We start from the raw sequence: 24,708 nt of genomic DNA, 5'->3' as shown, positions 1-24,708 counted from the left end.
ATTGTGGACATCAAACCATCTCTGCATCCCTAGAACACATCCCACTTGATCATGGTGTATGATTTTTTGTATACTGTTGAATTGGAATTGCAAATATAATGTCAAGTATTTTTACATCTATTTGTCAGGGACATTGGTAATTAATTTTATTTTTTGTTTGTTTGTAATGTTTGTCTGATTTTGGTATCGGTAATGGTTGCCTTGTAGAATCAGTTTTAGAGTGTTCCATACTCTTCATTTGTTTGGAATACAGTTTGAGAAAGACAGGTAGTACCTCTTCTTTATATGTTTAGTAGAATTCCCCTGTGAAGCCATCCAATCATGGACTTTTGTTTGTTTGGCAGTGTTTTTTTAATTTCAAATTCAATTTCATTTCTAGTGATTAATAGGTTCAGATTGTCTCTTTCTGATTGGTGTTTCTAGAAATTCATTTCTTCTAGGTTGTCTATTTTGTTGACATATAACTATTTTTTTGTCTTTTTTTTTTTTTTTTTTTTTTTTTTGCCATTTCTAGGGCCGCTCCTGCGGCATTTGGAGGTTCCCAGGCTAGGGGTCCAATCGGAGCTGTATCCACTGGCCTACGCCAGAGCCACAGCAACATGGGATCCGAGCCGCGTCTGCAACCTACACCACAGCTCACAGCAACTCCAGATTGTTAACCCACTGAGCAGGGGCAGGGATCGAACCCGCAACCTCATGGTTCCTAGTCAGACTCGTCAACCACTGCGCCACGATGGGAACTCCCCACTATTCTTTATTATAACTTTTTTGTGTCTGTGGTAGCAGTTGTTATTTCTCCTCTTCCATTTCTTATTTTTTTTATTTGGGTCCTCTCTCTTTTCTTCTTCTTGACCCTGATTAAAAGTTGATCAGTTGTAGGAGTTCCTGTCATGGCACAGCAGAAACAAATCTGACTAGGAACCATGAGTTTGTGGGTTTGATCCCTGGCCTTGCTCTGTGGGTTACCGAGCCGACATTGGCATGAGCTGTGGTGTAGGTCACAGACACGGCTCGTACCCTGCATTGCTGTGGCTATGGCATAGGCCAGCAGCTGTAGCTCCAACTGGACTCCTAGCCTGGGAACCTCCATATACTGCAGGTGCAGCTCTAAAGAGCAAAAAAAAGCAAAAAAAAAAGTTGATCAACTTTATCTGTTCAATGTACCATGTCTTGGTTTCACTGATTTTTTTTTCTATTTTACTTATTTCCTCTCTGATCTTTATAATTTCCTTCTTTCTGCTGACTTAGTACTTTGTTCTTTTCCAATTCCTTTAATGGAAGGTTAGGTTGTTTGAGATTTTTCTGTTTTATTGTGTTAGGCCTGTATTGCCATAAACTTCTCTCTCAGAACTGCTTTTGCTGTATCCCATCGATTTTGGAGAATTGTATTTCCATTTTTCATTTGTCTAGACGTATTTTCTAATTTCCACTCGGATTTCTTCACTGACCCATTGGCTTTTTAGGAGCATGTTGTTTGGTCTCCACTTATTTGTTCTTTACCCATTTTTCTTTCTGTGGTTGAGTTCTAGTTTTATACCGTGGTCATCAGAAAAAAAAAATACTTGATAAAATTTCTAACCTCTTAAATTTGTTGACACTTGTTTTATGGCCTACCATGTGATCTATCCTTGAGAATGTTCCATATGCACTTGAATGTATATTCTGCAGTTTTTGGAATGGAATGTGGTATATACATCTGTTAAATCCAGTTGGTCTATTGTGTTACTTAAAACCACTGTTGCCTTAATGGTTTTTCTTTCTGAATGTTCTTTCCATTCATGTCAGTGGGTTGTTAAAATCCTCTACTTTGTTGTAACGTTGTCAATTTTTCCATATATGTCTACTAATATTAGCTTTATATATTTAGTTCTCTTGTAGTGGGTTCATATATGTTAAGGAGTGTACTAGCTTCTTTTATTGATCACTTTATGATTATATAATATCCTTATAATATCCTTCTCTTCTTCTCTTATAGCCCTTGTTTTAAAATCTATTTTGTGCTATGAGTATTGCTATCCAACTTTCTTTTCCCTTCTGTGTGCATGAAACACCTGTTTCTGTCCCCTCATTTTCAGTTTCTGTGAATCTTGGGCTCTGAAATGAATCTCTTATAGACAACATATTGAACGGTATTTTTTTTTAAATCCAATCAGTGGCTCTATGTGGGTTTGGGGGTTGGGAGGTCAGCATATGGAGGTTCCATAAGGTCCAAATCAGAGGTACAGCTGCCAGCCTATACCACAGCCATGGCAACACCAGATCCAAGCTGCATCTGCAACCTCCACAACAGCTTGAGGCAATGCTGGATACTTAACACACTGACCAAAGCCAGGGATTAAACCTGCATCCTCATGGACACTATATTGGGTTTTTAACCCACTAAGCCACAATAGGAACTACCCTGTGGGTTTTTTTAATTAAAGTATAGCTTATTTACAAAGTTATGATTGTTTCAGGTTACACCAAAGTTATAAATACATATACTTTTCAGATTATTTTCCGTTATAGGTTATTACAAGATGTCAAAACACCCTTTGCCTTTTGATTGGAGATTTAGTCAAATGACATTTAAAGTAATTACTGATAGGTATATACCTTTTACTATTTTATTTGTTTTCCAGTTGCTTTTGTAGCTTTTCTTTGTTCATTTCTAATTTTTGTTTCTACTATTGTAGGTTGATGTTTTTCTTTAATTGTATGCCTGGGTTCCTTCCTTTTCAGTTTTTGTGCATCTACTGTAGGTTTTTGATTTGTGGCTACCATAGGGTATGTATATGTTGATCTGTAATTATATTTACTTGTTTCAAAGTGGTAGTCATTTAAGTTCAAACTTAATCTAAAATATCTACAATTTTTATTCCCCTCCAGCACATTTTGTTTTTCTTTTTTATTTTACTTTTTATTAAAGTATAGTTAACTTACAATGTTGTGTCAATTTCTCCTGAACAGCAAAGTGACCAGTCACTTGTATGTATGTACATTCCCTTTTTTATGTTAACTTCCATCATGACCTATCCCGAGAGATTGGATGTAGTTCCCTGTGCTATACAGTAGGAGCTCATTGTTTATCCATTCTAAATGTATTTTGTGTTTTTAATGTCATGTTAAACATCTTGTTTATCCTGTAACTGTGAATTGTAGTGATAGCTGCTTTTACAATTTTCTGTATTTTAAGGGCCACATTCATGGCATATGGAAGTTCTCAGGCTAGGGGTCGCATAAGAGCTACAGCTGCCAACCTGTGCCACAACCACAGCCATGCAGGATCGGAGCCACGTCTGTGACCTACACCACAGCACACAGAAACATCAGATCCTTAACCCACTGAGTGAGGCCATGGATTGAACCTGTATCCTCATGGATGCTAGTTGGGTTGTAACTGCTGAGCCACAACAGAAACTCCATTTTGGATGGGAGAGGTTAAGTATATTCTTATCTCTGTCTCCTCTCACTTATTTATTATAAACTACATATTTACTTATTACTCCTTATGTGTGAACCATATTTTTTACCAAGACAGGCACAGTCCCTAAGTTCATGGACTTTGTACTATGGTGGGGAGTCAGAATATAAAAGGAAAAATAAATAAATACAAAGTAATGATGGTAAAAATGTGAAATTGTTGTCAGTAATATGTTCTCCAGGTTGTCCCTTCTGTGGAATATGACAGTGTCTCCACTTTCAGGATAAGAAAAGGCTCAGAATGCTTGTAGGAGGTCTTATAGCTGAGAGAGTCTCCATGTCTGCCCTGGCAGAACCCACTCATCCTCCATGCCACCCTAAAGTCTTCTCCATTTCTGTTCAGAAAGATGCCCTAAAAACCCCAAGGAAAGAAACTCTGAAAACCATCTTTCTGTTACATACAGGGGTTGGGGCTCTCACCAGTGTCATCCTCTTCTTCTATAATGTCTCTCCAAATGAGCTTGGACACAGGCCAGGCCCACAGACACAATTCTCACCCACGTGGACATGGACAATCTCCTGGTTCTTCTCGCCAGTGGGATTCTCCTCACAAAGCTAGCTTTTGTGTTAAGGCAAGTCCTGTCCAGTCTTGGGTGTAAATGTGTATATTACATCCAGAGAGTGTCTCGCAGCACTACCCTGTGCTCCACCTATCACTTCTTCACTCTCATCCCCGGAGAGTCAGGTGGGTGATGCTCAGAGGAAGAGCCCTCAAGGTCATGGGTCCTTCTGTCACATCTGCTGGATGTTCAGTGTCTTGGTAAACATTATGTTCCTGTGAAGATCACTCATCCACAGGACACACACAGCTATACTGATATCCAAGGCACCTGGTTCTGCTCATCCTCGGATTTTCAAGCAGACTTGTCTACTTGTGGTCCGTCTCTGATGCCATGTTTATCGGCTTCATGGTCTGGTCCAGTAGTTCCCTGGTTCTTCTCCTGCACAGCCACCACCAGAATGTGCATTGGATACACATCCCCAGCACTATGACAGGTGCCCCCCAGAGGCATCTCATGCTGGTGGTCACTTTTGTCATCTAATTGCTGAATTCTATTTAGGTTTTTAATATCACTGCTCTAGTAGGATATCATCTATGGTTGATGCACACCTCTCATATTTTGGCTTCATATTTTCCTATTTGCCCCTGACTACTACTGATTCTAAGGGTCCCCAGAGCTCCCAGTATCTGCTCTCGAGATGATGAAAATGACTGTTGAGAAGATAACAATTTTTAAGTAAAACACACAACGATCTTTTATTTTTTTTCATGTTTAGTTGAAATATAATTGTCACGAAACATTGTATACATGAAAGGTGTACAGTGCATTGATTTTATAAATTTAGATATTGCAATATGATTACCACATAGAGTTAGTTTACAGCTCTAACTCAAATAATTCTCTTTTGTGTGGTTGAAGCGGTCGCAATCTAGTCTCTTAGCAACTTTGAAATGCATAACAGAGTGTTATTGAGGATAATCACTGTGCTGTACACAAGCTCTCCAGGAATTATTATCTATTCATTCCCAGCTTATACCCTTAAATAACCCATCCCCAGTCCCCCACCCCTAAACCCTGTAAACCACTGCTCTACTCCCTGTTTTTACAAGTTTAGCTTTTTAAGAGTTCATAGATAACTAATACTATAGTGTACTTGTCACTCTTTGACTTATTTCACTCAAGGGTCACTGACTTTGACACAAATAGCAGAATTCCCATCTTTCTGATGACTGGGTTGAGGGGGACATCTTTGTTCATTCATCTTGTGATGGACATTTAGGTTGTTTCCATACCTTGGCTATTGCAAACAATGCTATCATAAACTTGGGAGTGCAGATAAGTCTTGCAGCTTCCGTCTTTATTTCCTTTGGATATATATCCACCACCCAGAAGTGGAATGTCTGAATCATATGGTGGTTTTATTTATAATTTTTGAGGAACTTCCATAGGGTTTCTCACAGTAGCTCTCCCAATTTAGAGCCCCTTCAACGGTGCACAAGGATTTCTTTTTCTCCACATTCCACATTCTCACTAACACGTGTTTACTTCTCTTCTTTTTTTTTTTTTTTTTTTTTTTTTTTTTTTTTTTTTTTTTTTAGGGCTGCACCCACCCACGGCATATGAAAGTTCCCAGACTAGGGGTCAAATCGGAGCTACGGCTGCCAGCCTATGCCACAGCAACGCGGGATCCAAACTGTGTCTCCAACCTAAACCACAGCTCATGGAAACACCAGATCCCCAACCCACTGAGCGAGGCCAGGGATCAAACCCACATCTTCATGGATACTAGTCGGATTCATTTCATTTCTGCTGAGCCACAATGGGAGCTCCTGTTTTTACTTGTCATCTTAATAATTGCCATTCTAACAGGTGTGAGGAAATAGTTCCTCATGATTTTGATAAGTTTCTTTCCTGGTTAGTGATATTAAGCCTCTTTTCATTACTCTGTTGGCTATTTGGATGTTTTCTTTGGAAAAATGTCTCATTTCCTCTGTCCATTCTTATACTGATTATTTGAGGTGGTTGTTATTAATTTGCATGAGTTCTTTATATGTGTGGGGATTAACCCATTTGCTGATACATGGCTTGCATATGTTTTCTCCCATTTCATAGATGATCTTTCCATTTTGTTGTTTCTCTTGCTGGGCAGAAGTTTTTAAGTTTGATGTAGTCCCACTTGTTGATTTTTTTTTTTTTTTTGGCTTATGGTGCCTTCACTTTTGTCATATTCAAAAACTCACTGCCGTGACCAATGTTGAGGCTCTTCTTCCCTATTTTCTCTTAAGGGTTTTGTGTCATCGGGTCACATGCTGAAGTCTTTAATCCATTTTGAGTTACTTTTTGAGTTGTGTAAGATAGGATATTTCTCCATTTCCTTATTCAGTTTTCCAATACCATATGTTGAAAGGACTATCCTTTCCTTGATGAGTGTTTGTGGCTCCCTTGGCAAATGTTACTTGACAGTAGACCTGTGAAATTACTTCTGGGATCTCTGCTCTTTTACTCTGGTCCTGTGTCTGTTTTAATGCCAGTACCACATGGTACACAGTGAATTACTATTGCTTTTTAGTAATTAACACAGGAAGTTTTGTTCTTTCTCATGATGGCTTTTGCTATGTGAAGTCTTTTGTGGTTCCAAGCATATTTTAAGAATGATTTTTTTATTTCTGAGAAAGACGCCCTTGAAGTTTTGACCAGGATAGCATTGAATCTCCATAGCTGACTTGTGTGGTTTGGACACTTGAACAATATGTATTTTTCCAGTCCACGAATAGGAGCTATCTTTTCAGATCTTATGTCTTCTTCAGTTTCTTTCATCCACGTCTTGTTGTTTTTATTGTAGAGAGCTTTCACCCTCTTAGTGACGTGTATTCCTAAGTATCTTATCAACCAAGGAGGTGGTTTCAGTTGAACCCTCATCCCAGCCTGGTCCCACGGGGCGCTGAAGTCTCAATGGCACCACGGTTGTCCTGCCTTAAAGCCAGAGGTGTGGGAGTTCCCGTCGTGGCACAGTGGAAACAAATCTGACAAGGAACCATGAGGTTGCAGTTCGATCCCTGGCCTCATTCAGTGGGTTAAAGATCCGGCATTGCCCTGAGCTGTGTGTAGGTCACAGACGCTGCTCAGATCCTGCATTGCTGTGGCCCTGGTGCAGGCCGGTGGCTATAGCTCTGATTCGACCCCTAACCTGGGAACCTCCATGTGCTGTGGGTGCAGCCCTAAATAAAAAAAAGAGAGAGAGAAAAAGACCAAAAAAAAGCAAGAGGTGGGGACTCTAGTGCCTCCAGTTCAGTGGGACATGGGCTGAGGGCCATGGGGGTGGATTGGATGAGCTTGTCCAGTGTCTCTACATGAGCCAGCTGCAGTCAGCCAGGCAGTTCCTTAGAGTCTGGTGAGTGTCTCATTGCAGGGGGGGCTCCGTGTGCCCTCAGGGAAAGGGATTCATGTGTAGACCAACCACATCTACCACGTGCCATTTTATCCGCTCTGCTTTGTTCACCCTCTGGCATGATCATGCCCTTCCTTGGGATGCTCAGCGAGGTCCAGGTGTGCACATGGGGTGGCGAGACTTGAAGTATCACCTGGAACATGGATCCCTCAAGGCAACAGAGAAGGGATTCTGCAGAGATGTTTCATGAGCCTTTCCCACTATGGTTCATTGCCCTCTGAACACATGGATTAAATGTAGCACAATTTCCCCATAAACATATCACAGTATATTTCTTAACAGCAACATCAGTGTTCCGGCTTAGAGCGAAACTGTCATTTAAAATTCTCAGAGTTCCCGTTGTGGCTCAGTGGTTAACAAATCCAACTAGGAGCCATGAGGTTGCGGGTTCGATCCCTGGCCTTGCTCAGTGGGTTAAGGATCCGGCGTTGTCGTGAGCTGTGGTGTGGGTCGCAGACGCGGCTTGGATCCCATGTTGCTGTGGCTCTGGTGTAAGCCGGTGGCTACAGCTCCGATTCAACCCCTGGCCTAGGAACCTCCATATGCCGCGGGAGCGGCCCTAGAAATTGCAAAAAGACAAAAAAAAAAAAAAAGGCACCTGGTCCATAATACTGTATTTGTAAGGGTTTATACATATGGAGCAAAAGTCTAAACACATCCTTATAAAACCAATAAAACTTAGTTTCAAAAGACGAGCACACGTCCTGAGGCCTTAGTTTGCGGACCCCCGAGCCGGGCCCTTGTCGGATGTGTTCAGGCAGTCGTCACATCTGAGAGGTAGAGGGCATCTTGCAGCAACTGGCTTGAATGGTGCTGGGTCCGATGTGACAGGAGGATGTGAAGGAAAAAGGGGGGGGGGCAGTTCTAGGGAGAGAAGGCATTTCTTTTGTTTGTTTGTTTTTCTCTTACCACAACTTCATACATGTGGTAGAGATTTGATGTAGAACATTAAATGCTTTCTTTTCTTTTTCTTTTTTGCTTTTTAGGGCCGCACCCACGGCCTATAGAGGGTCCCAGGCTAGGGGTCCCGTCGGAGCTGCAGCTTCCAGTCTACACCACAGCCATGGCAACGAGGCATTTCTGCTTTAAGGGAAATGTGAGGCAGAGGCTGAGACAGGGTGTGTGTGTGTGTGAGAGAGAGAGAGAGAGAGAGATGGGGAGAGACTGAAGACCCATGAGCGTGTGCAATAGGGGGCAGTCACCACAGAGGGGTGCCTTCAAAAGGGGGGGTGTGTACAGGTGAAGGTGAGAGAACGCTCCAGAGAAAGGTATAACTAGAACATGTGTAAGGGAGTGTGGGGAGCTCCTTGGTGGCACAGGTTCGATCCCTGTCCCAGGAATTTCCGCAGGCCGTGGATGTGGCCAAAAACAGGAATCGTGTGGATGTTGGGGAACAGAGGTGGAGTGTGGTCACTGCACTTTGTACAGCATTCCTGCCAATCACGGGAAAAGCCTTTGTGAAGAACTGCAATTGGGGTTTCCTCCACGGGGGCGGCCACCTGTTAGCATGGCTCAAGCATCTGTGAACAGCAAAGTCCAGCCTGGGAAGGTGGTAGTTTTCATCAAACCCACCTGCCCCTTCTGCAGAAAGACCCAGAAGCTCCTCAGCCCATTGCCCTTCAAAGAAGGGCTTCTGGAATTTGTCAGTATCACAGCCACCAGGGACTCCAGCAAAATTCAAGATTATCTGCAACAGCTCACGGGAGCCAGAACAGTATCTCGGGTCTTTATCGGTAAAGAGTGTATAGGTGGATGCACTGATCTAGTGAGCATGCACGAGAGAGGGCGGCTCTTGACTCGCCTGGAGCAAGTTGGAGCTCTGAAATAATTACAGCAGAGCAGACCCAAGCTGATAGCCCCCTTGAGAGCTGGATGGCACTGCAGATAATGACAACGCTTCCTGGTGGATGGACCCAGGCTACCTTCGCCCAGCCGCAGCAACTGTTTACTTAAAATTCTGAAGTGTGTTAACCCAAATAATTGGGGGGGAGTGGGTTCTGGGGGGCAAAACCAGATTTTTCTTCTGACTCCATATTAAAAGTGGATCAACTTGCCCCCCCCAAAAAAGAACCGATGAGATCTAGCGAGTATGATGCTAGGAAATACTTCTAAGTTTAATTTCATGATGTAAACATGAGGAGCTTCTACAGAGGTGAGCAGAAAGTGTTGGAAACTAGCTCCATTTATTTCATGAGGATTAATATTGCTACATACAATGTGTGTCCATATTCCAGTTCTTATCAACAATGACAATACTCCAGGAGTGCCCACTGTGGTGCCGCAGAAACAAATCCGACTAGTATCCGCGAACATGCAGGTTCCATCCCTGGCCTTGCTCAGTGGGTGGGGGATCCTGCTTTGCTGTGGCTGTAGTGAAGGCTGGCAGCTGCAGCTCTGATGGGACCCCTAGCCTGGGAACTTCCGTATGCTGCAGGTGCCACCCTAAAAAAAAAAGTAAATAAAGCTGTTTTCAGGATAGATGGTTCTCCTTTGTTTGTGGTAAACTCCCTAGGTCCTCAATAAAATCTCACTTCATCCAAAAATAAATCAAGTTCTGATGAGATTAAGGAGCGGAAGCGGGGTGTGGATAAGAGCGGAGGAGGGACCACCTTCAGTGAGAGCACCCCCGGCAGGTGGAGTCTCAGGGCAGAGCTGAGCTGTCCGTGGAGGCACGTGGGGGCCTTTGGAGAAATCGATAGACTTGAGGTGCGTCTAATTTATGTAATTTCTTCTTCTGAGGTTTCTAAAATGGGCAGGTTTGAGATCAAGGCATACAGAATAAATTCATTCATGAATTCAGCGAGTGTTGTCTGAGACCAGCTCAGTGGCAGGCACAGTGTGTGCGCCTGGGGACCGGTCCTCTGCCCAGGGATCCCTGGGCTGACTTCAACTTTTCCACTGACTTCCCCAACTTCGCAGCTTCTGCGTGCTGTTTTCCCGCAGGCTGGTGGGTAGAAAAGATGCTGAGTCTGGCCAGCGAGGTCCAGTAGAGATAAAACTTACCTACAGATGGAAGTACGATGTGCACGTGGCCGCAGTAAGAAAGGGAAAGGAAGCTATCGATTATTTTAATCTCCCGACATGGTCATTTCAAGCTATTATCAGTTCTGGAAAGTTCTTGACAAGATGGTTTAGGATCCCTCTAACTTGACATGACTTTGAAACCCAGTGTGTATCTTACACCCATAGCCCATTTCAGGTACAGGGTGGCCACCTGGGACTGGAGGCGTCCACACTGGACACCCGGATCTGGACCCTCTCACCAGCTCAGCTAAAAGTCATGTCATGGACCATATCTTGCATCTAACCAGCATTTCAAATATCAGAACCAAGGACATCAGTATCTCTGTTTGTCTTTTTTTTTTTTTTTTTTTCATCTTTTCTAGTGCCACACCCGGGGCATATAGAGATTCCCAGGCTGGGATCGGACCTGTTGCTGCTGGCCTATGCCAGAGCCACAGCAACACCACATCCGAGCGTTGTCTGCAACCTACACCACAGCTCACGGCAACGCTGGATCCTTAACCCACTGAGCGAGGCCAGGGATCGAACCCGCAACCTCAGGGTTCCTCGTGGGATTCGTTTCCGCTGCGCCACGACAGGAACTCCTCTGTTTGGATCTTCATTACCTACTGCTAGTGATGGAACTAGTGATAGAACACAGTAGGTCCTTAGAATCTCAAAGGTTTTATTTTTTTTACACTTTTGAATTACAGTTGATTTATAATGTACCAGTTTCTGCTGTGCAGCAGTCATACGTATATATACATTCCCTTTCTTATATTATTTTCATCATGTTCTAGCCCAAGAGACTGGTGCTATGCTGTACAATAGGACCTCATTGCATATCCATTCTTTGCATCTATTTACCCCAAACTCCTCGTCCATCCCATTCCCCCTCCACCTTGGCAACAAGTCTGTTCTCCAAGTCCATGAGTTTATTTTCCATAAATAGGTTGATTTGTGCTGTATATTAGATTTCCACATATAAGTGATATCATATGGTATTTGTCTTTCTCTTTCTGACTGACTTCACTCAGTATGAGAGTCTCTAGTTCCATCCATGTTGCTGCAAATGGCATTATTTCATTCTTTTCATGGCCGAGTAGTATTCTATTGTGTATATATACCACATCTTCTGAATCCATTCGTCTGTCATTGGACATTTGGGTTGTTTCCATGTCTTGGCTATTGTGAATAGTGCTGCAATGAACATACAGATGCATGTATCTTTTTCAGTGAAAATTTTGTCTGGATATATGTCCAGGAGTGGGATTGCTGGGTCATATGGTAGTTCTGTACTTAGATTTCTAAGGTACCTCCATACTGTTTTTCATAGTGGTTGTACCAGTTTACATTCCCACCAACAATGTAGAAGGATTCCCTTTTCTCCACACCCTCTCCAGCACTTGTCATTTGTTAACTTGTTAATGACGGCCATTCTGACAGGTGTGAGGTGGTACCTCACTGTAGTTTCTCGAAGTTTTTAAACGTGTGGGGACAGATTCCAAAAACGAATAATCAATACATTAAAATCATTATCATGCACACTTTCCACAGGCAGGGACAACAACTGAACACTTTAAAGAAACAGTAGCTGTCCTATGTCCCTGATTTAACTGGGAAAAACCATGTGTCTGACATGTGGGTATGCCTGCTGCCCCCGGTGCATGAATGCACTGCAGAAGGAGCCCAGTGGGGGGAATTAATTGTGGCGCCCTCTGCTCTGTGGTCCTCAGACAAAGGACATCAGGACTCTTTCCCAGCTGAGGGAACTAGTACCCATGATCCAATTACCAACTGAAATTTCCATCTATCAATTGATAATTCCAATGATCAATTTTTAAAAATTCTAGGAGTTCCCGTCGTGGCGCAGTGGTTGAGAAATCCAACTAGGAACCATGAGGTTGCGGGTTCGGTCCCTGCCCTTGCTCAGTGGGTTAAGGATCCGACGTTGCCGTGAGCTGTGGTGTAGGTTGCAGACTTGGCTCGGATCCCACGTTGCTGTGGCTCTGGTGTAGGCCGGTGGCTACAGCTCCAATTGGACCCCTAGCCTGGGAACCTCCATATGCCGCAGGAGTGGCCCTAGAAATGGCAAAAAGACAAAAAAAAATTAAAATAAAAATAAAAAAAATTCTAGTGCCACCTCTCTATGTTTTGTAATCGGTTATTTTTCCTGATCCCTGTCTGTATGTCCAGTAATGCTTCTTTCCTGCACCCATTTCCCAGAACACAGGGACAGGCTTGTGGTGCAATCAAAGACTCAAGGAGAGGGATCCGTGTATGTCTCAGAACAAAATACAATCTCCTTGCAGAGCTACGTGGATTCGAAGGAGACCTGAGGATTGTGAGAAGGGAAACGCTGGCTTCAAGGGGCTGTTTTCCAGGAGTTCCCATTGTGGCGCAGTGGTTAACGAATCCAACTAGGATCCATGAGGATATGGGTTCGATCCCTGGCCTTGCTGAGTGGGTTAAGGATCTGGCGTTGCCGTGAGCTGTGGTGTAGGTTGCAGACTTGGCTCAGATCCCGAGTTGCTGTGGCTCTGGTGTAGACCGGTGGCAACAGCTCTGATTAGACCCCTAGCCTGGGAACCTCCATGTGCCGCCGGTGCGGCCCTAGAAATGCAAAAAAAAAAAAAAAAAAAAAAAAAAAAAGCCAAGGGGCTGTTTTCCAGATTAAACAGACCTGAGACCACAAATAGCAAGTACTGTGGGACTTAAATTCATGGGAAAGACCAGCCCCCAGATCACAGGCTGATGATGGGTGTGAACAAACTTTGGAGTGGTTTGCACAAGTGAGAGCACAAAGGAAAATGCCCAGCGGGAAACAGAGTGAGGGGAGCCCCTGGCACACTTTTGAGTGTCTTTCCACCCCATTTAAGACTTTATTCTACACTTGGATTCCCCCACAGGGAACACAGAAAACTTTCCCTGCCCTCTGCTCAGCTGCTCACATAGACCTTCCCAGTCATTGCCAGGAGGTGTCACTAATCACCAGATGTGGATGAGGGGGATGAGCCCTGGGGATGAGATTTGCTCCTCACTGGAGACGCCCCAGCCTCTCCATGCAGACAGTGTCACCGACACTACAGATGACATGATAATAACGGCACCTCTGCGGGGAGAGCAGGTCCAGGGACCCTGTCCCTATAACTATGGCCCATCCTGATGGACAGGTCCCTGAGCAGAGCTCGGAGCCATGTCCAGGCAGGTGAGCGCATCCTTGTGTTAAATCTTAGGGCAGAAACCAGGAGAGAAGGGCTGTCCAGCAGAAGAGGGACTCAGAGCTGTGCTGTTAGTACCACTGGGTGGGAGAGGTGCTGACCCTGCCTTGTCCTGAGTGCCCATCCATGTCCTAGCTGGACACGTAGAAGGTGGGAATATTCATGTGGCATGTTTCTGAGGGGGGCCAGAGTCATGAGGTTCGCAGCAAATCCCTGTGCCCTGGGGTCCCTGAGAACGAGGGAGAGAGGGATGGGGTTCCTGTGGAATCTGTGACCACACTTATGTCATCAGAGCCACTGAGCTCATCAATCATGCATAAAAGAGTCCACTGACTTTCTCAGACCTAACACGTTACGGTTAGGTCTGAATGTAGGAGGACAAATATTCAGAGTTGTGTTAGGACTTAAAAATCCTGAAACATGATAATGATCCGATGACAGAGGCAGGCGCACGGGCTCACGCGCGCGCACACACACACACACACACACACTCTCTCTACCCTATAATGAGGTCCATGATTTCCTTCAAGTCCCCGTCTTTGGATGTAGTCATCTCCATAACTTCTGCCGAGATATTCTCACACCATTCTTGGCATTTTCGAGTCATGTGCGTAGTACTGCCCATATTTTCACCTCTCTAACTGAGTGAGGAAACGCCCCTCTGTCTGTCTTTAACCTGATGCAGGAGGAAGAAAAAGGATTTGTTGGGGTTTCTATTACAGTTGATTTACAATGTTCTGTCAATTTCTGCCACACAGCAAAGTGACCAAGCCACACACACACACACACACTCTCTCTTATAATTTCTTCCATCATGTTCCATCAAAGTGATTGGATAGAGTTCCCGGTTCTATAAAGCAGGATTTCACTGCCTATCCATTCTAAGTGCAATAGTTTATATCTATTAACCCCAAACTCCCAGTCCATCCCACTCCCTCTCCCTCCGCCTTGGCAACCACAAGTCTGTTCTCCATGTCCATGAGTTTGTTTCTTCTCTACAGTAGGTTCATTTGTGCCAAATACTAGATTCCAGATACAAGTAATATCACATGGTATCTGTCTTTCTCTCTCTGACTTACTTCACTTAGTGTGAGAGTCTCTCGTTCCATCTATATTGCTGCAAATGGCATTATTTTGTTCTTTTTATGGCTGAGTAGTATTCCATTGTGTATATGTACCACATCTTAATCCACTCATCTGTCATTGGACATTTAGGTTGCTTCCATGTCTTGGCTATTGTGAATAGTGATGTATTGAATTATAGGGGTGCATGTATCTTTTTGAATGAAAGTAGTTTTGTCAGGATTTCTGCCCAGGAGTGGGATTGCTGGGTCATATGGTAGTTCTATATTTAGTTTTCATAGGAACCTTCCCTCTGTTTTCCATAGTGGTTGTGCCAATTTACATTCCCACCAACAATGAAGGAGGGTTCCCTTCTCTCCACACCCTCTCCAGCATTTGTTATTTGTGGACTTACTAATGATGGCCATTCTGACTGGTGTGAGGTGGCATCTATTGTAGTTTTGATTTGCATTTCTCTAGTAATCAGTGATTTGAGCATTTTTTCATGTGGCTATTGGCCATCTGTATGTCTTCTTTGGAGAAATGTCTGTTTAGGTCTTGTGCCCACTTTTCAATTGGATTGTTCCTTTTTTTGCTGAGTAGTATGAGTTGTTTGTATATTTTGGAGATTAAGCCCTTATAGGTTGCTCTTTTGCAATTATTTTCTCCCATTCTGTAGGTTGTCTTTTGGGTTTTTTATGATTTCCTTTGCTCTGCAAAACTTGTTAAGTTTGATTAGGTCTCATTGGTTTATTTTTGTTTTTATTTCTCTTGCTTTGGGAGACCGACCTAAGAAAACACTTGTATGGTTGATGACAGGGAATTTTTTGGCTGTGTTCTCTTCTAGTTTAATGGTATCTTGTCTTATGCTTAAGTCTTTAAGCCAATTTGAGTTTATTTTTGTGAATGGTGTGAGGGTGTGTTCTAGTTTCATTGATTTATATGCAATTGTCCAGTTTTCCCAGCACCATTTGCTGAAGAGATTGCTTTTTCTCATTTTACATTCTTGCCTCCTGTGTCAAAGATCAACTGACCATAGGTGTCTGAGGGAAAAAGGCTTCATGGCAAATTAAATCCAGTTAATTTCCAAGTCTTCCAAAATGATGTAAATGCTGGAAAATAAGCAGTGTACTTTAAGTGGTAAATATGGAATGAGAACAGTGCTGCCTGGGAGTTGCCATCGTGACGCAGCAATAACGACCCTGAGTAGTACCTATGAGGACGCAAGTTCTATCCCCAGCCTCATCCAGTGGGTTAAGGATACGGTGTTGCCGTGAGCTGTGGTGTAGGTCACAGATGCGGCTCGGATCTGGCGTATGCTGGCGGCTGTGGCTCCGATTCAACCCCTAGCCTGGGAAACTCCATGTGCCGCAGGAGCAGCCCGAGAAAAGGCAGAAAGACAAAAAAAAAAAAAAAAAAAAATGCTCAGGCACCAGAGAGACAACTGCCTTAAAGTTTGTTTCATGAAATCAGAGCTGTGTCATTAGGAAAATAGTTGGAAAACGGGCTTCGGAGTTCTCACTCCCTTATTTTTTCTTCAATGATGGTTTGTATCGTCTTGTCCAGACATATGGAGAGATCTGTCCACACTGGGCCCCTCACCAGTCGAAGAAGAAAGGCTCATTGGGGGGGGGGGGTGTGCAGGCACTGGGATGTGTGTTCCTGTGACAGCACAAGGACAAATCATTCGGATTCCTTTCTGACTCTGGCTGTGGTGGTGCCCCCATGAGTGCCTGTGTGGGGCTGGTGGTCGCGGGGTGTGTGGGGGCAGGTGTGTCCTTCTGCAAATCGGGTGTGTGATGAATGGTGTCTGGGAGACACCTCACCTGTCGGACTGACCTCTGTGTGTCCTACAGAACGTACAATGTGTAGGTGTGACCACAGCACTCACCCGACTACACTCTCAGCCCCAGAGGGAGGCGGCCACAGGCCGTGTGTGGGAGGGGAGAGGTGCAGGCAGATGAGGGGACCGGATGCTCTTAGGCGTCCCTGGGAGGTGTGATGTAGGGAGAAATTAGTGGGGCTTTACGGGGTCATAGGAGGATTTATGCCCATGAGATTCAACTAATACATCTGCCCATAAATGGGGTTCTGTGGGATCACTGGGGCTAGAGCAAAAGTGAACATACTGGAGAGGCATGGACAGGTGTTTTAAATCAAAGGAGAAACCCCCACAATTAAAATTTCTGAGTGGAGGCTTGTGTCGTACAGGTTTGTCATAGGAACTCCAGGAAAGGGATTTCTCTGTTGAATCCATCAAAGAAGGATGGGAATTACATGTGAGCACATGTACAAAAAATACATACATGCGTGTGTACAGACACACCCAAATCACTGCCACTGTTATTTTCAACAAACTTGCTTCTAACATTACAAATAAGAAAAATAAAGGTTCTCCTCTTACCTTCACTTACTCCTTCTTCAGTGTTGTTCCTTTGTTTGTGTAGATCCGAATGCCTGATCTATATCATTTTCCTTCTCTCTAAAAAGCTTCTTTGAACTTTTCTTCCAAAGCAGGTCTACTGGCAACAAAGTCTTTCAATTGACTTAGTCCAGTCTCTATTTCTCTGTGACTTTTTTTTTCTTTATGGCCACACCCACGGTACGTGGAAGTTTCCGCGCCAGGGACTGAATCCGAGCTGCCGCTGCGGCAACGCTGTCCTTTATCCCCCTGCACCAAGCTAGGGTTCCCATCCACTCTCTGCGGCAACCTCAGCTGCTGCAGTTGGATTCTTTACCCACTGCACCACAGCAGGAACTCCTACTTTTTTTTATTTCTTGCCACACCCGAAGCATGTATGAGTTCCCTAGCCAGGGATCAAACCTGTGACACAGCGGTATATATTTTTGTTTGTTTGTTGCGGTTTTTTTGTTTGGTGTTTTTGTTTGTTCGTTTGGTCTTTTTGCCTTTTCTGGGGCCGCTCCTGTGGCAGCATATGGAAGTTTCCAGGCTAGGGGTCAAATCAGAGCTGTAGCCACGAGTCTACACCAGAGCCACAGCAACACCAGATCCGAGCCGCGTCTGCGACCTACACCCACAGCTCATGGCAACGGTGGATCCTTAACCCACTGAACAAGGCCAGGGACGGAACCCGCAACCTTATGGTTCATAGTCAGATTCGTTAACCACTGAGCCACGATGGGAACTCCTTGTTTGTTGTGTTTTTAAGGGCCAAACCTACAGCGTATGAAAGTTACAGGCTAGAGGCCGAATCAGAGCTGCAACTGCCAGCCTACAGCACAGCCACAGCAACACTGGATCCGAACCTCATCTACAACCTACACCACAGCTCACAGCGACCCCAGATCCCCAACCCAGTGAGCAAGGCCAGGGATCAAACCTGCATCCTCATTGATGTTAGTTGGGTTCTTTTCTGCTGAGCCACAAAGGGAACTCCCCAGTATCCAATTGCAAAGGATAATTTTACAGGAAAGAGAATTCTAGGTTGGTGAGTTTTTAGTCTCAACACTTTTAAATAATTCATCCACTCTCTTCTTGCTTGGTTTTTGAGACATCTGGGTTACTTTGCTGTACAGTAGAAATTGACAGAACACTGTAAATCAACTATAATGGAAAAATGAAAATCACAAATTTAAAAAAAAATTGGAAGTCTTTTTTTTTTTTTGTCTTTTTGTCTTTTTGCCATTTCTTGGGCTGCTCCTGCAGCATATGGAGGTTCCCAGGCTAGGGGTCTAATCAGAGCTGTAGCTGCTGGCCTTTGCCAGGGCTATAGCAACGCGGGATCCGAGCCAAGTCTGCAACCTACACCACAGCTCATGGCAACGCCGGATCCTGAACGCACTGAGCAAGGCCAGGGATCGAACCTGCAACCTCATGGTTCCTAGTCGGATTCGTTAACCGCGGCGCCACGATGGGAACTCCTGGAAGTCGTTCTTAACTTTGTTCCTCTATAGGTTGGGTGGAGTTTTCTTCCCCTGGGGTTTCTTCAAGGACTTTTTTTCTTGGTATTTGAACATACAGTATTTTGTGAGGGGTTTTTGTTTTTTTCTTTCTCGGCTGCACCCATGGTGCATGGAAGTTCCTGGGCCAGGGGTCAGATCTGAGCCATAGCTGCAATCTACACTACAGCTGCTGCAACGCTGGATCCTTAACCCATTGGACTGGGCCAGGATCGAAATGGGGCACTTCAAAGACAACACTGGATCCCTAACCTGCTGTACCGGGAACACCAAATATGTAGTATTTTGAGTATTATATGCCTAGGTACAGGGTTTGGGAGGCATTGCTCCTCTTTGGGTCTCTCTGGGCTCCTGAACCAGTGGTTTGGCATTGTCATTGGAGGAAGCCCTCAGTCATTGTTGCTTCAAGTGTTTCCTCTGTGCCTTTCTCTCGATGTTGCCTTCTGGTAACCCAGTTATACGTGTTACCCCCGTGGTGGTTCCCTCATCGTCCTTGGATATTCTGGCTTGTGTTCTTTAAGTCTCTGTTCTCCTGGCTTTTCGGTTTGCAGGTTTCCGTTGAAAGTTTTCTTTCCACACCTACTAAGAAGCCTATCGGGGTTCTTCATTTTAGGGACGGTGTGTTTGGTCTTTAGCATTTCTTTGTGGTTCTCTCTCAGAATTCCCATCTCCCAGCTCACATGGCCCATCCGTCCCTGAATGCTGTCCACTTTATCCATGAGAGCCCTGGGCGTATTAGTCACTGTGGATTTACTTTCCTGGTCTGATAATCCCAACATTCCTGCCATGTGTTACTCTGATGCTTACTCTGTGTCTTCCAATCATTTTTGTGCCTTGTCGTATGCCTAGTAATTTTTCGTGATACAGGGACATGACGTCCTGGGTAAACAGAACTACTGGTAATAAACCCTTAGTGATGCACAGATGCAGTGGGGGAGAGAGGAGCCTTCCACTGTCCTATCATTAGGTTTCAGTCTCTCGGTGAGCCTGTGCCTCTGTGAACACACACGTGTTTCTCTGATATTTTTCTCCCCAGTAGATGGGACAGAATGGCCAGAGTGGGCTGGTGTTGGCTGTCTCCCTTCCCAGGCCAGTTAGGATCTGAGAAAACCCCAGCTGGTTAGGCTCCAGTTAACCAATCTCTCCTGAAGGCAGACCTTGTGAAAAACACAGTGCTCTTAGGAGCTGCTGCCACGGCTCAGCGGTCAGTAAACCCAATGAGCACCTGTGCGGACGCGGGTTCGATCCCTGGCCTTGCTCAGTGGGTGAAGGATCCGGATCCAGCATGGCCACGAGCTGTGGTGTAGGTCACAGACATGACGTGGATCCCGCGTTGCTGTGGCTGTGGCACAGGCCGGCAGCTTCAGCTCCAATTGGACCCCTAGCCTAGGAACCTCCACAGGCTGTGGGTGCCACCCTAAAAAGACAAAAGACCAAAAACAAAACAAAACAAAAAAAGAACACAGTGGCTTTGATGTAGTTCTTCCCCTCCCAACCCTGGCCCAAAGCACAAAGGGGCGTTTTTTCCATGGATTGCAGTGCAGGTTTTCTGAACCTGGGTCTTATTGCTGAGGCGCTTCCATCATGGGTCTACTAATCCTTGATGCTCTCTTTCCACCTGTCCACCCCTCCCACCTTGGGGGAACGGATGTCCCCTGCTTTCTCTCCTCTCTTAATGACGCAAGGATTTTCAGTCTATTCAGTGTTTTCCTTCTTGTTAGGACCAAGTGGTAACTTCCAAGCTTTTTGCATGAAAAACCAGAAATCAGAAGTCTGGGGCTGACTGTTATAAGTTACATTGTGTCCAGTAATTGTGATGTTATGAGCTCTCAAATGGTGACAACTAATTCGCTTGAAACAGTACTAAAATTAGATAGCCAGTCTTGTAATCTCAATATTTTTGCATCTTTTTCTTTCATCTTCTTAGGTTGATAAATTGGTGTTCTTTTGTGGTGCAGCAGGTTAAGGATCTGGCATGGTCACTGCAGTGGCATGGGGTCACTACTGTGCTTCTTCTAGTTCAGTCCCCGGCCTGGGAATTTCATGTGCCACAGGTGCAGCCAAAAAAAAAAATTTTTTTTTTTTTGTCTTTTTGCTTTTTCTTTGGGCCGCTTCCGCGGCATATTGAGGTTCCCAGGCTAGGGGTCGAATCGGAGCTGTAGCCACCAGCCTATGCCAGAGCCACAGCAATGCAGGATCCGAGCCGCGTCTGTGACCTACACCACAGCTCACGGCAACGCCAGATCGTTAACCCACTGAGCAAGGGCAGGGACCGAACCCGCAACCTCATGGTTCCTAGTCGGATTCGTTAACCACTGTGCCACGACAGGAACTCCCAAAAAAAAATTTTTTTAAATAAATTATCAGGAGTGCCCACTGTGGCGCAGTGGGTGATCCAGCTTGTTTCTGTGGAAGCACCGGTTTGATCCCTGATCCGGTGTAGTGGGTTACAGATCTGGCATTGCTGCCGCTGTGGCATAGGCTGCATCTTCAGCTTGATTCTGACCCCTGACGTGGGAACTTCCATATGCCGTGAGTGCAGCCAAAAAAGAAAAAAAAAAAAGAAATTCTTCGAATAGGCAGAATGACCACGCATTCTAAGGGGGGTAGAGTACATTCTGTCTCCTGTCCGTTAGTCACACACTCAGGATGCACTATTGTTTAATGTCTGTTATGCACCAACCAGAAGGTTGAACCAGACAGACAGACTCACTTTCTAAATGCATGGACCTTACATGCAGGTGCAGAATCAAGACATGCAAGTGGTGGAAACAGATACACAATAACCACAGTGAAAAGTGTAACACAGTGTCCTATGTGTGTTCTCCAGGCGGAGCACCTCCTGTGGAGCATGACAGCGTCTCCCTTCTCAGGAGACTGAAAAAGTGAGAATCCTTGTCCAGTGTTTGTTATGTCCACTGATGTCAATACCAGCACAGCCTCTTTCTGCTCCAGGCCGCTCTGAAGCCCTCACCATGTCTCCTCACAAAGATGCCTTGAGAAACCCAGAGCAGGTGGCTCTGACAATCATCTTCCTTTTACAGATGGTGGTTGGGTCTCGGGCCAATGTCATTCTCTTCTTCCACAACATCTCGTCAGTCTTACTTGGCCACAAGAGACCCACAGACGATTCTCATGCACTTGGCCGTGGCCAACCTCCTGGTTCTTCTCGGCTCTAGGATTCCCCACACGGTGACAGAGGAACCCCCTGTCCAGGCTTGAGTGGAAGTGTGTCTATTACATACAGAGAGTGGCTCGCAGCACTGCCTTGAGCTCCACCTGTGACCTGAGCACCTATCTGTTCTTCATTCTCATCCCTGGGACACTGGGGTGGATGATGCTCAGAAAAATAGCCCCCAAGGTCAATGGTCCTTCCTGTTTCACCTGCTGAATGTTCAGTTCCTTCATGACCTTCTCTGTTCCCGTGACAATGACTGGTCCACAGAACACGGGGAATAATCCGGACACCGAAGGGAAGTGGGTCTCCTCATCCTCAAGTCCCTTTGCAGGTACCGTCCTCCTGTGGCTCATCCCTGATGCCATGTTTCTTGGCCTCAGGTTCTAGTCCAGTGGCTCCATGGTGCTCCTCCTGCACAGACACCACCAGGGGGTGCAGTGTATTCGCACCCCCACTGGCCACCACCCATGCCCCCCGAGACCAGAGCCACGCACTCCATCCCGGTGCTGGGGGTCACCTTTGTCATCTCCTCCATATCAAATCCCATTTCCACTTTTGGTATCACTGCTTTTTTAGCTTCTCGTCTGAGGCTGATGCAGACCGTTCATCTTTTGGCTTTATGTTTCCCCACTTTGAGCCCCTTCCTTCTGACCCTGAGGGAGCCTGGATCTCCTAAGTGCTGCTCCTGAGCTGTGGAGACCCCCATAGGAAGGGCAGATGTATCCATCGGCTTCTGGAGCATCCATGGTCACGTTTCATCATCACTGACCAGTGACCATCTTAAACGTGTCTGTGCCGCTGTCAAACACATATGACATCATACTTGTGATTTTAGTCCCCCTTACGTGTTGAGAGGCCATCACCACCCCCTGTACAGAGACTTGGAGCCCTTAAAATTCCGCTCTCCACCCAGCCCAAGGAAGTCCACGCCCTTCACAGAAGTGCCATCGTATCGCACCTCTCCGTCTGCATCTGCCTGTCTCTCCAAGTATAACGCTTTCAAGGTCATGCTGCCTTGTCTAACTGGAAAGTCTTCAAGGTCACTCCGCACTGTGGCACACACATACCAAAATTAAATGCTTAGGGTTGACACCAGCTCGATTCTGTGTATTTACGACATTGTTTATCCATTCAGGGGCCAATGGGCGCTTGTGTTATTTTTATCTTTTGGCTGTGGTGTATAATGCTGCTGCGGACGTGGGTGTGCACACACCTGCCAGGTCCTTGTCTTCAGTCTTGCTGGATACACACCTAGGAACATGGGCTGTGTCCTGGGCTGTGTGTGTTCCGCCATTTGAGGAGACCACATTTTCCACAGTTGCTGCCATGTGTGTTACACGCCCTCCAGCGATGCACAGGTGTTCAGGTCTCTCCACTTCCCGCCGACACTTTTTCCGTTTGTTTTATGTGCGTGCCAGCAGGTGCGAGGCGGTATCCTGCTGTGGTTTTGATGTGCATGTCCCCTGCAGCTAATGACAGGCGTTGAGCTTCTTTTCAAGCACTCTGCGGCAGTCTGTGCATCTCTGGAGAAATGTCTTTTGGAGCCCTTGCATGGTTTTGTATGAGGGCTCTGGTGGTTAGCTATCTGGAGTACCTTAGGCATGCCGGGTATCAAGTCCTCTTCAGAGTAACATGCGCAACTGGTTTCTGCCATTCCGTCGTTGGGGCAGGTTCCTGCTGTCCATGGAGGGAAGTTTTTCAGTCTGGCGAGCCTGTCACAGTGGGGCTGAGCACGCCGTGCCGGTGAAGGGAGTCTGAGTGGAGATCCAGCTACAGCCGTCGTGGTAGCACTTTTAGTACTTGTAACTCAGAAAGCAGCCTCAAATGCTCGGTACTTCTCTTTATCAAGATGGAAGGTGGGGGAGTTCCTGTCGTGGCGCAGTGGTTAACGACTAGGAACCATGAGGTTGCGGGTTCGGTCCCTGCCCTTGCTCAGTGGTTTAAAGATCCGGCGTTGCCGTGAGCTGTGGTGTAGGTCACAGACGCGGCTCGGATCCTGCATTGCTGTGGCTCTGGCATAGGCCAGTGGCTACAGCTCCAATTCGACCCCTAGCCTGGGAACCTCCATATGCCGCAGGAGCGGCCCAAACAAATAGCAAAAAGACAAAAAAAAAAAAAAAGATGGAAGGTGGGGATGATGAATTAGGTTTGCCTGTGCCATTGAAGTGGACTTGAGGGGTCGGTCAGCACACAGGCAATTTCATCTGTCACGTCACGAACCCCCCCACACACTCTTTATTTCCCTGTGAACCCACTGCATCAACTGCTGCACGGTCCCCTGGCCCTGTATGTGCACTAACACCAAACTGTTCCCACCCAGAGTGTCATTGTCACTTCAAAGTTACTCAGACGATGGAGTTCCCGTCATGGCGCAGAGGTTAACAAATCCGACTAGGAACCATGAGGTTGCGGGTTCAATCCCTGGCCTCACTCCGTGGGTTACGGATCCGGCGTTGCCGTGTGCTGTGGTGTAGGTCGCAGATGCAGCTCGGATCCCGCGTGGCTGTGGCTCTGGCGTAGGCTGGTGGCCACAGCTCCGATTAGACCCCTAGCCTGGGAACCTCCATGTGCCGCAGGAGCGGCCCAAGAAATGGCAAAAAAAGACCAAAAAAATTAAGAATAAAGTCACTCAGGCGAAGGGACTGGGAGGGGTTGCGTAGATGAAACTAGACCTGCTCGAAGTGGCTGGGGGTAGACAAGCAGTTCATGAGGGGTGGGTGGGGACCCTGTTGTCTGCAGCTGAGTGTGCTTGAAAACGTCCCTTAATACTGCATTTTAAGGAGGAAGTGTTAAACAGTACTTTGGGAAACTGTAAGGATTCAAATAAAACGATACAAATGAAACAATTGGCCATAACAGTGGGCTCAAACACACCATAGAAAACAAACAGCAAAAAGAACCAGCTCTTGG

General features: G+C 45.7%; 3 pseudogenes; all 3 read left to right on the top strand.

The window, feature by feature from the left end:
* The first annotated feature begins 3,739 nt into the window (after nt 1-3,739).
* On the top strand, nt 3,740-4,613 carry LOC146402489 (vomeronasal type-1 receptor 1-like; annotated as a pseudogene).
* A 4,307-nt stretch (nt 4,614-8,920) lies between these two features.
* LOC146402488 (glutaredoxin-1 pseudogene) lies at nt 8,921-9,319 on the top strand (annotated as a pseudogene).
* A 12,116-nt stretch (nt 9,320-21,435) lies between these two features.
* Nucleotides 21,436-22,627, top strand: LOC110261066 (vomeronasal type-1 receptor 4-like; annotated as a pseudogene).
* The last annotated feature ends 2,081 nt before the right edge of the window (nt 22,628-24,708 follow it).

This window comes from Sus scrofa, chromosome 6 (assembly GCF_054392235.1).
Source record: "Sus scrofa isolate SSC_HxYL_T2T_F1_AM1 chromosome 6, Sscrofa_HxYL_maternal_Yorkshire_Landrace_v2.0, whole genome shotgun sequence".
NCBI classification, from domain to species: domain Eukaryota; kingdom Metazoa; phylum Chordata; class Mammalia; order Artiodactyla; family Suidae; genus Sus; species Sus scrofa.
The sequence above is the reverse complement of the archived record's forward strand: the minus strand, read 5'-3'. Positions and strand labels throughout refer to the sequence as shown.